Source organism: Hibiscus syriacus, unplaced genomic scaffold, assembly GCF_006381635.1.
Source record: "Hibiscus syriacus cultivar Baekdansim isolate YM2019G1 unplaced genomic scaffold, ASM638163v2 tig00000329_pilon, whole genome shotgun sequence".
NCBI lineage: Eukaryota > Viridiplantae > Streptophyta > Magnoliopsida > Malvales > Malvaceae > Hibiscus > Hibiscus syriacus.
Window position 1 is genome coordinate 2,225,920 of NW_024061782.1, and position 17,298 is coordinate 2,243,217.

Consider the following 17,298-nt stretch of genomic DNA (forward strand, 5'->3'; position numbering starts at 1 on the left):
TATATAATTTAAACATACAAAATAATTTACATATATTATTCAAAAAGTTTACAAAACAGTTCAGAGTTTTTACTATTTAATTCTTGAAATACATGCCAACACTATAATACAACAAAGAAACCTATTGTTAATTCTTCTGATCTGATCTTTGCAGAAGTTACGCTATCTCATCTTCGGAACTTCTCAAATCCTACGTGAGAAATCAAAGGTTGAGATTAACTTCTTCCTTTTTTTCCCAAGTGATAATCTTCACATTTCCTATTTATAATCTCAGTCATATATTTTCACTCATCAAACGGTTCTAATCTTTGAAAACTAAAAATATTTTACATTGTGTGTGTGTGTGTGTGTGTGTGTGTGTGTGTGTTTGTATGTATGTATGTATGTATGTATACCAACAGACATTTACTTATTTGATGATGACGAACCCATAATTCACAAACTTTAGTGGTCTTTTTGAAATTATAACATATAAATCTACGGGCTAATATAATATTAACCTATATTTATATTTCATAATACCAATAAGAATTTAATACATAAATAATATACAAAGTACGTAATATTCGTATTATACAAATATATGCATATATAAATTGTAATGGACTAGAATGGAAATAAAAAAAAACATGGCGCAGACACTATATTTTGCCTGAGTCTCAATTATCAATTTGTTCTAGTTATTTATATTAATTAGTGTTTTCATTTTAAATTTCATATTCTTAGTTCATTATGTATATAGTAATTAAATAGTTGTATATATAGATAATGACTAGTATTAAGTATTAATAATATACATTTTGTTTTATATTAGACGTACGTTTGGGCAAGTTAATCATTATAGATATATATGTTAATTATGCTTAGGTTAAAATATATGTACATAATATAAGTTCAATTATGTATGGGTATAAATAATAGAAACTATAACTACTTAACAAGTGCATGTACATTGTTGGATATATGAACTGCAAAACTACACCGTTAGCACTGACTGGAAATATAAACAGTAATTAAAAGGAACATATTCATAAACCGTGTCGTGGTATAACCACTGCCTTAGAAACGAATTCGCCCCGATGTGTGTAATCACTGCAGTAGGTGGACCGTCCCCCGAGGTTAACACAGTCGCTCCGAATTCTGTACACCCGAAATTGGAGTGGACTACCGGTGGTAATGCTCTTCTTATCGGAAAGCACAGAAAGAATAATTGCAGAAAACACTTTGAGAGTGAATTGTGAATGTTGAGAGTGTGTTGATAAGCTGAATATAGCCCTCTATTTATAGGCTAGAAATAGGGTTAAAATCGTCCATAAAATTTCAGGATTAAATCTCTTCTTTTGTAACAACTGAAACGTCTAGATGAACCTGACTCAAAAATAGTCCATGTTCATTGCATCATTGTTCAGCTGTTATAACTCCCGAAATTATATCATGTAACCCATGGAATTAAATCAAATAACTCCTGATATTAACAGCTTGTCTCCTCTGTACAAAGCTTGAAATCAATCCAGATATATCTTAACGTTTTTGATTTAATTTAGGAAAAGCTGTTTAATTTCTGATAACTCTCATAAACCAGCTGTTATCATTTGAAATTAAACAGTCCTCAGCAACCTATAAATATCAGTTGAAATCTTTCACATTTTTCCATTTGTTTCTTTCAAAGAGAAATTCCTCAAGAATTTTCTCTAAAAATATAGTATCCGTGCGGACGTGTCGAAGACACGTATTACCACGACCACGACCACGAGCCGAGCCGTGTCGTGCTGAGCCGAGACGGACGGCGGCGGCGGCGGTGCGCGAGAGTCCCCCTTGTTCTCTTTCACTCAACAAGGAAGTGAGAATTTCATACTATAAATACCCATTCCCAATAGTGTTTCCAATACTATGTGGGATTGAGCATTACCAACATTCCCCCACTAATGCGAAAGAATTCTTCTGAAACTCGAAAACAACTTTTCCAGAAGAGCAATAGTGAGATTAGTTGCTTAAGCACTAGTGAACGTATCTGGAACTAGTACATAGTGATGATGAGCAATTCTTATCTTAGATAAGTGAAACTAGTCTGGAACTTTCTAAAATGGGGGTAAACTCATAACACATAACTAACCCCTTCATCCACCTGAGTCCTCGATGTGTAAGATATATATATACAAAAGTATATATTTGGCCATCTTACCTCATGATTCTAGTAAGTGTGCTAGAAAAATGGCCCAACATTTTTCATAGAAGGCGGCTAACCCTTCTCACTTACATAGGTTATTTCATCAAGTTTATCTAAACATAAACCACCCTTAAAAGGGATATGAAATAATTAAGAGCTTTTATAATAGCTCAACCTCACAAAGGGTATGGTGACTTTCTTCAAGTTCATTATAAATGAACCACCCAAACTCTGGGCTAAGAAGTCATTAATAATAAATATTCAACCTCATTTATCTGTAAATTCAATAAGTCCTTCTCACTAGAACTATCCAAATACTTGGATTTGAATTTATTAAGAGTTTAACAAACTCAACCTTTCTGTCGGTAAGTTCATCATTTCCTACCCACTCATTCTGGGTTATGAACTTATTAAGAATAGATATCCAACCAAAATCGGTAAATTCATTAAGTCTTTCTCACTAAGACCACCCAAAGCCTGGGCTATGAATTTATTAAGAGCACTTAAGCTCATCCTGGGCATGCACATTATTCGTCATAGGGATAGGCAGTAAGAATGTGCACTATGAGTCTTTTCATGGTTTCGTTTGACCACATGGAACTTAGATAACTAAGTTGGGTATCCACCATGAATTCCTCAACCAATGGGCTTTAGACCCATCCCCCTCGACGAATCTAGGACCAGCTTCCGACTTAACCCTTTGGTAAGTGGATCTGCTAGGTTCCTTTCCGACTTCACATACTCTAAAGAGAGCACTCCATTCTTTATTAAGTGTCTAACAGATTCATGTCTTATGCGAATGTGTCTTTTCTTACCATTGTAAGCTTGGTTCTTAGCCACACATATCGCAGTTTGTGAATCACGCAATAATGAAACTGGAGGATTCGGTCTTTCCCATAACAGAATATCTGCTAACAAGCTTCTAAGCCACTCGGCTTCTTGCCCAGCTAGGTCAAGATCTATAAACTCTGACTCCATGGTAGAACGAGCAATACAAGTCTGCTTTGATGATTTCCACGAGATTGTAGCTCCACCCAAAGTAAAAACATACCCGCTCGTAGAACTTACTTCATCATTATCAGAAACCTAGTTGGCATCACAATTTCCTTCCAGTACCGTAGGAAAGCCAACGAACTCAAGTTTCCAATCCAAAGTACCCTTAAGATACTTCAGTAAGCGTTTAAGAGCAATTCAGTGTTCATCACTCAGATTATGAGTATATCTACTCAGTCTATTCACAGCATAAGCAATATCAGGCTGAGTATAGTTCATTAAGAATATTAAGCTTTCGATTAATTTAGCATATTCAGTTTGGGAAACGCTACTTCCTTTATTCTTAACAAGATGTATGCTAGGGTCATAAGGAGTTCAAATAGGGACGACATCAAAACTATCAAATTTCTTTAGAACTTTCTCTATATAATGTGCTTGACTTAAAGAAAATCCCTTTTCAGTTTTGGTAACTCTGACTCCTAAGATTACATCAACTTCTCCCAAATCTGTCATCTCAAACTTAGTGGACAATAAACTCTTAACTTTGTTAATGGACTCGATGTTAGAACTGAAAATCAACATGTCATCAACATACAGGCTTATGATGACACATTCAGTGTCAAACGTATTCGAATACACACAAGCATCCGAACCATTCACAACAAAACCAAAACTAAGAATAGTTTTATGGAATTTCTCATACCACTGTTTAGGAGCCTGCTTCAGTCCATAAAGTGACTTTTTAAGTATACAGACTTTCCCTTCCATACCAGGTGCTTCAAAACCTAGTGGATGCTCCATGTAAATCTCCTCATCTAGATCCTCATTCAAGAAAGTAGTCTTAAAATCCATTTGATGTACCTGTAACTTATTAATAGAGGCTAGCGCAAATAATGCACGAATCATTGAGATTTTCATAACGGGAGAGTATGTATCAAAGTAGTCTAAACCAAACCTTTGAGTAAACCCTTTGGCGACTAACCTTGCCTTGTACCGCTGAATCGAACCATCTGGCCTTAGTTTCTTCTGGAAGACCCATTTGTTGGAGATTGGTTTGAATCCCTTAGGCAAGTCAACTAATTCCCAAGTATGATTAGACATTATCGATTCTAGTTCATCATTAACAGTGCTTTTCCAAAAACTAACATCGATAGATCTTATAGCTTCTTCAAAAGTTTTAGGATCCTTATTTAACAGAAAAATTTGAGCTATAGGATCTGAAATGGAGTCTAAATCATTTATCTCAGAAATAAAGGAAGTAATAAAGTCTGGTCTAAAAGATGTTTCAACTCTTTGCCTTTTACTTCTTCTAGGCTCAAAATCAATTTGTTCAGAAGACCTAGCAGGATTACTAGAAGAAGTTGATAGAATATATTATATTTGTGTTTCGACATTTAATCTCGGTTCCTTTAAAGGAAATGTATTTTCAAAGAAAACAACATCTCTTGACTCACAAATAGAATAATCTTTAAAAGCATGAATCTGTATGCAGCACTATTCGTAGCATACCCTATAAACACTGCATCAACGGTTTTAGGTCCAATGGTGGACTTCTTAAAGTCTGGCAAACCAACTTTAGCCAGACACCCCCACACTTTCATATATTGTAAATTATGAGTGTATCATTTCCACAATTCATATGGGGTAGAATCTAATTTCTTATGAGGAACTCGGTTCAAGATATGAGTTGACGATAGAATGGCTTCTCCCCACATGTTATCAGATAACCCTGAACTTATTAGTAAAGAATTCATCATCTCTTTTAAAGTTCTATTTTTCCTTTCGGCTATACCATTCTGTTGAGGAAAATAGGGGGCTGAAGTTTCATGAATTATGCCATTCTTTTCACAAATATCTTTTAAGAAATTAGATCCATATTCACCACCTCTATCAGATCTAACCCGTTTGATTCTCCTATCTAACTGATTTTCAACTTCTGCCTTATAAATAAGAAAGAAGTTTTCAGCTTCATCTTTAGTCCTTTGGAGATAAACTTTTGTATATCTTAAATAATCATCTACAAAAGTTATGTAGTAGTGTTTTCCTCCTTTACTTTCAGTGTTTCTAAAATCTGCTAGATCAATATGAATAAGTTCTAATAGCTCAGACTTTCTATTAGAAACAATCTTAAAGTGAAGTCTAGTATGCTTAGCTTCTACACAAATTTCACATTTGTTAAAGCTAGTTGTGTCTAGTTTTGGCAGAACATTCATATTTATCAATTTCTTTAAAGTATGAATATTCATGTGTCCTAATCTAGCATGCCACATATCAATGGATTCAACAATATAAGCAGAAGTGGTATCTTTATTTTCATTAAATTGAGTTTCTATGACAAATAAACCATTGCTTAAAAACCCTTTCCCAACATAATCACCATTTCGGGAAAGTACAAGTTTATCTGCCTCAAAAACTAACTTAATGCCTGCCTTATTCAGAAGCCCACCACTTATCAAATTTCTACGCAAGTCATGTACATACAGAACATTATTTAAAGCCAGAGTTTTACCAGAGGTCAGCTTGAGTAAAACCTTGCCTTCACCTAGCACTTCAGAGCTGCTAGAGTTACCCATGTACACACGTTCACCTTCGTTCTCATCCTCGAATTCGGTGAAAAACTCATTCCTTGCGCAGAAATGCTTTGAAGCGCCAATGTCAACAACCCATTCCGAACTGTTTTCCACCATATTGACTTCTGAGACCACCACAGCAATGATCTCATCATCTTCTTCTACAACGTGCATCTGTGGCTTGTTGTCATTCTGGCGATCTGAGCGGTGTTGGTATTGGTAAGCTTTGTGGCCGGGTAAACCGCAAATATAACACTTGAGCGTCTTTCCTTCAGGTTTGGCCTTTCCTGACTTTTTGAAGTTGGTAGCCTTCTGAGGTTTCGTCTTCTTGTCTTGATTCCCACGTTTCATGATCTTCTTAAATTTAGACTCAACCAGGTTAGCTCTAAAAGATAAATTACTCATAGAATTAGTAAGCTTATCTTTTAAACGGTTGGCTTCTTCAATCTTCATATGGCCCACGAGCTCTTCAAGCGAAATTTCTCTCTTCTTATGCTTAAGAGAGTTGCGGTAGTCAGACCAGGACTTGGGCAGCTTCTCAATGAGAACATTGGCTTGCAGCACCTCGCACATTTGCATACCTTCGGCAATGATGTCAGCGACTAGGTTCTCATAATCATGGACTTGATCCATTATCGGCTTGTCATCAGTCATCTGGAATTTAAGCCATTCGCCGACAACGTACTTCTTGATTTCAGCATCGTCCGCACCATACTTTTTATCGAGAGTATCCCATATTGTCTTGGCACTCCTTTCTCTAAGGAACATATCAAATAATTTATTTGACATGTGACTGAGCAGATGTCCTCGCACCGTTTTGTTGTCTTTCTCGTACTTCTCGTAGGTAGCGAGTGCAGCAGCGACAGTTGCTAAGGCATCATCATTGAGGACCGCATCAACATCAGTACCGGTAGCTGGGGTTGGCGGCATGGTAGGTGGTGGCTTGAGCAGGACGTAGTCAAGATCAAGTTGCTCGAAGAATATCAGGATTCTTTGGGACCACCTTCTATAATTCTTTCCATCAAGTGCATCGAGCTTGGAAAGATCTGGTATCAGATTGCTCAAAGGTGTTGACATGATTGCAGTATATAGAATTCGTTTCTAAATTGTTGGATATATGAACTGTAAAACTACACCGTTAGCACTAACTGGAAATATAAACAGTAATTAAAAGGAACAGATTCGTAAACCGTGTCGTGGTATAACAACTTCCTTAGAAACAAATTCGCCCCGATGTGTGTAATCGTTACAGTAGGCAGATCGTCCCCCGAGGTTAACACGATCGCTCTGAATTCCGTACACCCGAAATCGGAGTGGACTGCCGGTGGTATTGCTCTTCTTATCAGAAAGCACGGAAAGAATAATTGCAGAAAACACTTTGAGAGTGAATTGTGAATGTTGAGAGTGTGTTGAGAAGCTGAATATAGCCCTCTATTTATAGGCTAGAAATAGGGTTAAAATCATCCATAAAATTTCAGGATTAAATCTTTTCTTTTGTAACAGCTGAAACGTCTAGATGAACCTGACTAAAAAATAGTCCAGGTTCATTGCATCATTATTCAGCTGTTATAACTCCCGAAATTATATCATGTAACCCATGGAATTAAATCAAATAACTCCTGATATTAACAGCATGTCTCCTCTGTACAAAGCTGGAAATCAGTCCAGATACATCTTAACGTTTTTTATTTAATTTAGGAAAAGTTATTTAATTTCTGATAACTCTCATAAACCAGCTGTTATCATTTGAAATTAAACAGTCCTCAACAGCCTATAAATATCAGTTGAAATCTTTCACATTTTTTCAATTGTTTCTTTCAAAGAGAAATTCCTCAAGAATTTTCTCTAAAAATATAGTATCCGCGCGGACGTGTCGAAGACACGTATTACCACGACCACGACCACGACCACGAGCCGAGCCGTGTCGTGCTGAGCCGAGACGAACGGCGGCGGTGCGCGAGAGTCCCCCTTGTTCTCTTTCACTCAACAAGGAAGTGAGAATTTCATACTATAAATACCCATTCCCAATAGTGTTTCCAATACTATGTGGGATTGAGCATTAACAACATACATATCATGCAACACACTGCTTACATACACACATAGATCATCATTAGCATGCTAAACATTAATTATATTATTATCATTAATTCCTTTTATCATATGAACATATACTTATCATTTCTATACACATCATAAACCACGTAGATCATTTCACAATAAAGCACACATATCATCATACCAAGTTTATTTATTTATTCTCTTTAAAGCCCATGTATACTTCTGAGAACTTAAGGTATGTGAGTACATAGAGGTTGTGCACATATGTTATCACCACAGCTCGAATAATTCCCACTAGAGGCACATAAAATTTTGTCCCGGAGAACCATGTAGAAATGTCTCGAAGAACCACATATAATACATATGTCCCGAAAGACTACTCCTTAAGGACTACATACATATTCCAATGGATCAAATAAGTGTACCAAAGTTTCGCATATATGTTCCATATATGTTCCAAATGATTATATATATGTCCTGAAGGACCACGTAGAACCCTCGACTCTTGGCATGCCAACTATACCCTTAGCTCTCATAACACATAACATGGGTATTATTATTTATGTTATCACACATTCACATAGTCACATAGTTCACTTACAGGTAGATCATTTCCATATGATTCACATGGCTTATATCTCTTGATCATTTAATCACATAACGTCTTATCACATAGCTTATAATCATATACATGTTCTCATATAGTTCATATCCTTTCTTACACAGTCACATAATTCAATTATATCATTTAACCTAGGTTATCATACCAACAGGCATTCACATAACACATTTAACATACCTAGTATACCATATAACTTATGCAATAACTTATGATTCATACATTTTCATTCATATGCTCTACATGCTTGTATCCTTGAACTAATATAATCTACTATCAGATTTAGACTCATCGCAAGTCTTAATTCCATAGCATAACTTACACTTAATATCATGTACTCACCTTGGTTCACTTACCAATACCAATCTCTTGTTTCCCTCTCGAAATTATTACTCTGATGGCCTATCCGAACTTTGTTTTTGATCGATATCTACATGAATATAATCCAATGAATATCGAAATTTGAATTAAGTGAAAAGATTCATATCAAAGCAAACTAAATAAAACACTAATTTCTACTTTCCCACTTAAGTAGTATCGGTACTACCAGCACAATATCGATACTTCTATGTTATGGTACCGATACGCCCATCCGGTATCGATACCAATATTAGATTCGATGTTGCTTGGTATCGATACCCTCCATATTGGTATCGATACTATCACTTCAGTACTGATACTTCATGAGGATTTATTATTCTTTTACCTTATGGTATCGATACTGTTCATGCAGTATCGATACCCTACATATAATTTTCCCATAATTTGCCTAGCAGTATCGGTACTTACTCAACCAGTACCGATACTACTATCCCAGAATCTATTTCTTCAACTCAAAAATTCCAACACTTTACCCCAAACTCTACTTATTTGGATTTCTTCATGCTTTTAAACTCAATTATACATCTATAACACCTCATCATCTTTAATAACTCACTTTACCTGTTGAATTTAAGAATTTTACTAAACTTTACATGTGTTCTAAATTCAATTCTAATGCTTTAAACTTCTTAATCCTTCTAATGACAAGTCAAATTTATCAACAGAACTTCAAAAACCTCTTCATACCAGCAAATCATTTCTACACCCTTATTACAATTCCCATTCTAATTCTCTTTTCTTGATGTTTTAAGCTTATATAAGCTTTCCTTAAGCTTATATAAGCTTTCCTTAAGCTTATATAACACCCAAAGAATAAATCCCAACTTAAAAATCCAAGAATTAACCAGCTAAAATTAAACTCACCTTTGAGCTGAAGCTAATGTGAAGAATAAAGTAAGAAGAAGAAGAGCTTCCAGATAACTCTCTCCAAAATCCCACGTGTTTATCTCTTAATAAGGGGAAAATATTCTTTAAGGGAAAAAGACCATAATACCCTTTCCATCTTTCCATAATTACCATTTAATCTAATACTAATATATTCATATTTAAGTCCTTGAACTTTTTAATTTTTCCTAAATTGATAACCAAATTTTAATAACTTTCATTTTAGTCACTAACCCGATTTTTGGGATGTTACAGTATCGGACCTTGCGCCCAAACTAGTCAGCTTAAAGTGACTTGCGCACTCCTTAAGGATATATGAACTGAATCTATACTTTCGACTCTATTATATTTTCTAAAGGAACTCGGGTGTCTTAGTCGTTTCCTAAGCATTCAAACAAAGCTAGTCTTATTTGATCCTACTTTATTCTCGTTTCTATGTTTGGATTAAACATTAATAAATGTTCTCACTTGTAGTCTTATTTGAGATAAATTATAAGCTTTTGGAAAAACCTCACTTACCTCTATACTTTCTCTTGACTTAAAGCCCATTTCTCAACCTTGGTATCGATACCGACCTTACAATATCTATACCCTCGCTTGCCTCTACACTTACATGTGCTTTAAAGCTCAAACCATACCCTTGGTATCGATACTAGCCTTACAGTATCAATACCCTCTCTGTATTATCAATACCCTACCTAAGGTATCGATACCCCTACAGCTATTTCATCCAAGAAGAAGGGATCGACATCCTTCCTCATAAAAGAGAGTACTTTCATATCGTCTAACAACCATCTAACTATCGATTATGACTTTTCACCAAAATTAGGAGTAAAGCTCCTATAGCTGACACAATCAAATTGTCCCCATCAACAATTGACATGGGAAAGTTTCAACAACAGATTTTGGTGTCCACTAAGATCAAACATGTCTTATTATACTCACAAATGCTTCAAAGTTTATTACCATTGTTATACCCCTTTGAATCTACTCTATTTCGTGCATCAAGACCTCTGAGGAACTCCTCCAAAATAGAGGCTCTGAAAGAACATATCCAGATTTAGGGCACCTGAAGCCTTATACCCCTCGATAAACTACAACCCTTTGACATGGCACCTGAAGCTATATACCCCACGAAAAATCACAATCATGTTGACATTATCTCTTATAAGTCTCATGTAATTTGTCAGAATCAATTAGCAGTCGATCTTATCAAACAAGTTTGTCTTTCTTATCAACCTAAAGATATCCATTGTGGACCTACATTTGACACCAACACTAAGTATCGACGCTATACAACCTCTCGATCAAGATCAAGAGAAGGATCATCATCCAACATCACCATATCTATCATTATTTTTCACAATAAAGAACACTCTCACATCGACTAACGATCATCTAACTACTGACTACAACTTTCCCCACAAATCAGGAGTGAACCGTCTATAGCCGGCACAACCAAAATGTTCCCATCAACAATTAGTATGGTGAGCATGGAACACTTTCCATAAAAATAAGAATCAATCACGATGAACCCTTCAAATCAGTCATTCTCTATTCTAGTTTATTCTAAAAAATTGCATCAAAACGTCAATTGTCCAACATACTATTAGTCATTTCTAGCATTTTATGATGCCTTTGATCATCCTTGCAAGTATTTTCCTCATCCAGAATATCAACAAAACTCTGATTTTGGAGGGAAAAAAAGCTCAAGATTTGCATGACCAACAACAATTATCGCATGTACAATCCCTAATCTCTAACACCAAAAGGCCTTATCAATAAGGTCAAATTGTCCCTTTCCCTATACGTTCTTCCAAAATTACTTGGGAAACACAAAAGTACATTTTGACAATAGGGGAACAACGTACAACGTACAACGTACGATAGAGAGAATATCCTCAATACAACAGAACTTTTTCTATTCGATTTATATTATATCTTCTTCACTCTTCACGCGGACAACGAAGAAGGCACACAAGCTCCGATCAAGGTAATATTAATTCATATAGTTTAAATGAAGCGTTGAATGCCTATATGAGATCTAGAAAATGCGGGAAGACGGACTCCTCTGTGGAGGCAATGATTGATGCAAAGTCGATGATTGTCACACGATCTATATGGAGGCAATTATAATAAAAAATCAAAATAATCTTTAAATATCATAAATAAATTTAACTTACCTATATTAAAGAATTAAGGTTAAGGAATACAAATGGAACATTAAGCTAAATTTTAATATATTTTGATCAAAGTTTCAGAAGTTATAAAATTGTCATTGAATTTTCCAAAAATTATAAAATGATCAACCAATTAAAAAAACCCTAAAGCTATCAAAATGCATCAGTTCGATAACTTTAATTTCTATTTTTAAATTTTTGAAGTTTCAATAGCCAAAAAAAATCATTTCAACATAGTTTAGTAACAATTTATGTATTTTACCCAATAAATAAGAGTAATTAAAGTATACCTTATATATATATCCCAGCATAATAGATAAGGCGCTTGACTTCTAACCAAGGATTTTGGGTTCAAGTCCCACTGGGTGTGTTTTTTGATATTTGAGTGGTTTTGTTTATATATGTTTTGACAATTAGTTCATCCAAATAGCAGCTTCTGCCTTGTGGGTGATTTGACATCGACGATATAATTTATTTAAAACTAATATTTTGTAATGTCAACGCCTAATTATAATAAATTAATTGATTTGTTTACCTTAATAAATAAAAGCTCTACAACTTTAATTTCATGTAATCAAATAATAGAAAAATAAAATGACCAAAGGGTTTTGTGGGGGTTAGTGGAAAAGTGAGAAATCAAAGCATTGGACATTAAAGGCCGAGTGGCCCTAGTGGACATTATAGAAAGAATGGTGTGAAGTAAACATGATTTGGAATACTTAAATTATCAAAACACCACACTTTCAACGAACCAAAACTCCCATCTTTTATTTAAAAATAAAATTCCCGGTTCAGCATCGGAATGAGCTTTGACTTTGACTGGTCCAAAGCCTAGTTCCATGACCATGAGGTTCTCTTTTTGAGCCTGCCTTGTTCTTTCACTCATCTGAATGGCTTCATTATTTTATTCTTCAAAGTCTAAAACAACTTGCCATTATTTAAACTGTAAATTGCTTTTTGACAATCGTTCAAGTTTGGACTAATTTTTCTTTTTACCATTAAATTTTAATATATATATATAATAATAATTAACATTGTCGATTTGTAATAAAATGATTACTTATTGAGGCCATTCAAGTTTAATGAGAGATGTTCTGGAGGATGAGTTGATATTATTTAACCATGTTAAACCATACTTGATTGATCCTTTGACCCCGTACAAGATAACATATTTGTTTAAAGAAAATAAATAATTAAAGGGAAATAAACATAATTAAAAGATGGAGATCATAACATTGGTTCGTTTAATCTTTTTTACTCATTTTCTTCCATACTCTTTGCTTTTTGATATAAGGATTTACGATTTTTTTCTTTTTAAACATTATATTTTTAAAGGATCAATTAAATATAACCCAACGATATCAATTCTGTCATCTAGACATGTTATATCAAATTTTCGTAACCTGGGTTATGATATTACCTTATCACCATATCTGTTAACTTTTTACTGGGATAATTAAAGTATAATAAAATAAATAAATTTAGTGATTATTTTTAAAAAATATTTATATAATTAAAATAAATTATAAAAATAATTAAACGAATAAATATATAATTTATCTTTCCGATGAATATCAGCAAACAAATCTTCCAATTACGGTGGATGTTAAACCCGAAAGAGTAAAAATCAAAGGGAGTAGCCCTTGGGTAAGTAGGGAGACCCCATTTTTAATTGCAGCTGCAAATTGTTCTACTTGGGTGGTGACCTATAATTCAATTAAAGGACCGTCGAGGTTCATTTTTGTTATATTTAAATCAACGTCGGCTTCAGCTACGGTTCGCCATATGTTGGGCTCACGTGGGTCGTTGTCTAATCTTGCAAGCCGATAAAATCCCATTATTTTAGGATATTTTTACTATACAACACCTTAATATAAGATTAAGAAAAAATATTGTCATAAATATTAATATTTTTTTAATATTTTCAGTAGAGCGTTATTAAAATATTATTTTTTTATCGAAAATGTTAATTTCGTTGCCTAAAATAAATATTTTCGATTTTAATATTTCGGTACAAAAAATAATATTTTAAGTAGCACCCGATATTAATATTTTCAATAAAAAATAACATTTTAAATAAAACTTTATCAAAAATATTAAAAAAATATTAACATTTTCGATAATATATTTTCTTAACTTTATTTTAGACTATCTTTACTTAAACATCTCTATTATTTCCTCTGTTTCTACTTCACATGAAAATTGACATTTCAGCGGCGCATCAGATATTCTATTTGGGTTTTGCTTTATTCCTTCATTTACTATATTTTCTTCATGCCTTAATACCAAAATAGGTGATCAAACTATTTTTTTTAAATAGTGTCTACATTATTTTTTAATTCATATTAGTGAACGTTATCACTTTAGGTACTCGGACTCTCAACGGTATTAATTTTTCTCGTTAAGTAACACGTGTCATAATTTGGTAATTTTAAAAAATTATTTAAAAGTAAAAAAAAATAAAATTTGGATAATTCTATTTCATTACCCAAGAAGCAGTAAACTGTTACAAAATACAAAGTCAATAAACAGTACAATTAAGCAAAGCCATGACAGCAAACATAGCTAACCTATGTTGCGAAAGAAAAGAAAACAACAAAACAAGCTCTGCTTAAGCAATTCGCCATTTGTCACAAAGAGCAGCGTTGGTCGATTCTGCTCTGCTAAAAGCCAAGTACTGCAGGCAGATTTGAATGGTCCTCTTGATGTCCTCCACCACATCATCCTTGGCTCTATTCCTTTTACCAAATAATCTGTTATTTCTTTCCATCCAAATACCATACATGTGGCCAGTCCAAGCAAGTTTTAGGACCCGTACAATGAGAGACTTGCCTTTAAAAAATCGAGCAGCCTAGGTCGGCTCACCGTTCCAATTGCTAACTCCTCGGTTAATGCCACATAGATCAAGGATGGATCCCCATAGCTCCTTAGCAAATCTGCACTAAAAAAACAAGTGTTCTCTTGTTTCTGGCTCAGTGCCACACAGTAAGCACTTGTCAGTTTCAATGGCTAAACCCATGTGTACGAGCCTAACCCGAGTAGGCAGTCTATTAAGCATTGCCATCCATGCGACAATGCTAAATTTGGGAATGCCCCCAGAGAACCAGATCAGATGGTGCCAGGGTACTTTAGGGCCAGTAGCACGCAAATTATCTCAGACTTTCCTCGTGCTCAGATCACAAACCTGGCCCGAGAAGAGATGAGCAACTTCAGGCCTGATTTCCAGCAAGTGCTTGAAATTCCAGCTAGCATTTGTAGGGATTGCCATCTGCCAAAAATCAGCATTCCTAATAACATAGGAATGTATCCAAGCCACCCAGAGAGAGCCCTCATTAGCCAAAAGCTTTCTAATAAGCTGCAGAATGCAAGCCTTATTCCAGCACCCCACATCTTGCAACCCCAATCCCCCTTCAGATTTCATGAGGCAAATTTTCTTCCAGCTAACTCTTGCACCTTTAGCCGGCACATTAGACCCCTTCCAAAAGAAGCGGGAACATAATTGCTCCACTTTCCTAATAATCGCATGTGGCAAAATAAGTTGCCTACACCAAAACTTTGATAACATTCATTTCAACTCTTAAACCCACGTCGACAACTGCCCTTTACTGTTGATGAAGCTCCACCCGACCTCACCTCCCCCTGACAACCAAAACTCCTATGAAATCGTGATCGATCAACGACAAATCGACGCTTTATACCCCAAGAACCCTAGGATGAAAATCGCGATCCCACACAATTTCGATGGTCAACCGGCGGTGTCTACGGTGTCTTATGACTAGGAGTGTAGCATGAACTACGTCGATGGTGGTGATCGTGGCCGGAAAGGGAAGCAGCGGCGGGTTAAGGTTAAGATTTGGAAAATTTAAGGATTTTGAGGGTTTTATAATTTAATAGAAATTAGGGGTTATTATTATTTTTTTAAAATAAATTTTAAAATCACCATATTGTAACATGTGTCACTTAACGGATAAAATTAATGTCATTGACGACGTTACACCTAAAACAGTAACGTTTGTAACGTTAAACACCATAATGAATCAAAAAATAGTTTAGGCACTTATTAAAAAACGCTATAATTTGGACACTTATTTTTATATTATAATTTGGACACTTATTTTGATATTAATCCTTTCTTCATTTTTTTAACCCTTACAGCATTCTCAGTCAATTCTGAATTTTATGGTGATACCAAAATAAGCAACGCTTCGTTTTCCAATAAATACTAATAGTATTAAATATATATTTTAATTTAATTAATAATATTATTATTATTGTAAATTCAAGAACTCATTAATACACATGAACTTTCAATATAAAATAAAGAGAATTTTGTGTAGCATTAAGCGTTGTATAAAAAATTGGAAAAAAAAATGGCTCTTCCCTGGCCTTCAATGGTTAAGCTGAACGTCTCAATTCCCAGGTTTTAACGAAAAAGATAAGAACGTTTTCGACATCTCCGTCACACAACTTGGTCATCAACTTAAATCATATTTAATGAGTCTTTGCTTATCTTTTTCACTTCCATAAATATAACGACTTAATATCTGACTTTACTAATCAATATTTTAATGCTAATACTTAAAAGTCACATATAATATACTGCCATGAGCTTATGCAAATTGCCCCCTACCTCTAGACCGAATGGTTCTATTAGATACTGCAATGAGCTTAGGCAATTTTTTTATACATTTAATTTTTATGCATAATTTAAATACTTATAGAATAATTATAATTTTTTTTTAGTTTTAAAAAAATTATATTTTACTCTTCTTAAATTGAGATTATGACCCTGGTCCTGCTCCAAACAAATATGATTATCTATAAGCTATAGTCTAGATTATGATTTCAATTTAAGTTTCTTCTATTTTAGGCCAAGTTTTCGTTTCTTAACTGACGTGCATTTTCATGCTTTGTCATATGGTGAAAAAGATAATGTGATAATTAAGTTATCTTTTCCTGATTCTCACCTATAAAATTTTATAAATTCATTTCTCCTTAAAATTTAAAAATTTCACATCTTAACATAAAATTAGGTATACGTGGCTTATAATATCAAACTCATGGAATGCATATTAACTTAAACGTTAGAATGTGCTCTAGAGATAACTTTTTTTATGCGTGTGCTTTATCTATAGGTTAAGAAAATTTTAATAATAGAAAACATTAATATTTGATGTAGCAACGTATGAATCCCATGATTCATGTATAATTAGTGAATTAAAATCTGCCACCTCATTAGTTATGTTTAAAAATCCTTTCATAGATCCATTAATGAGGTTAGAAACTATGATTCATTGATACCTCATGAGATCCAGATACTGATATTGTCTCAAAAATAAATTTGTATCGGAATTAAAATAAACAATTGCATGATATTAATAAGAGCAATCAAAGCATTCTTAAAACCATTAGAGAGTGCTGGAAAGCATTAGAGAAAAATTG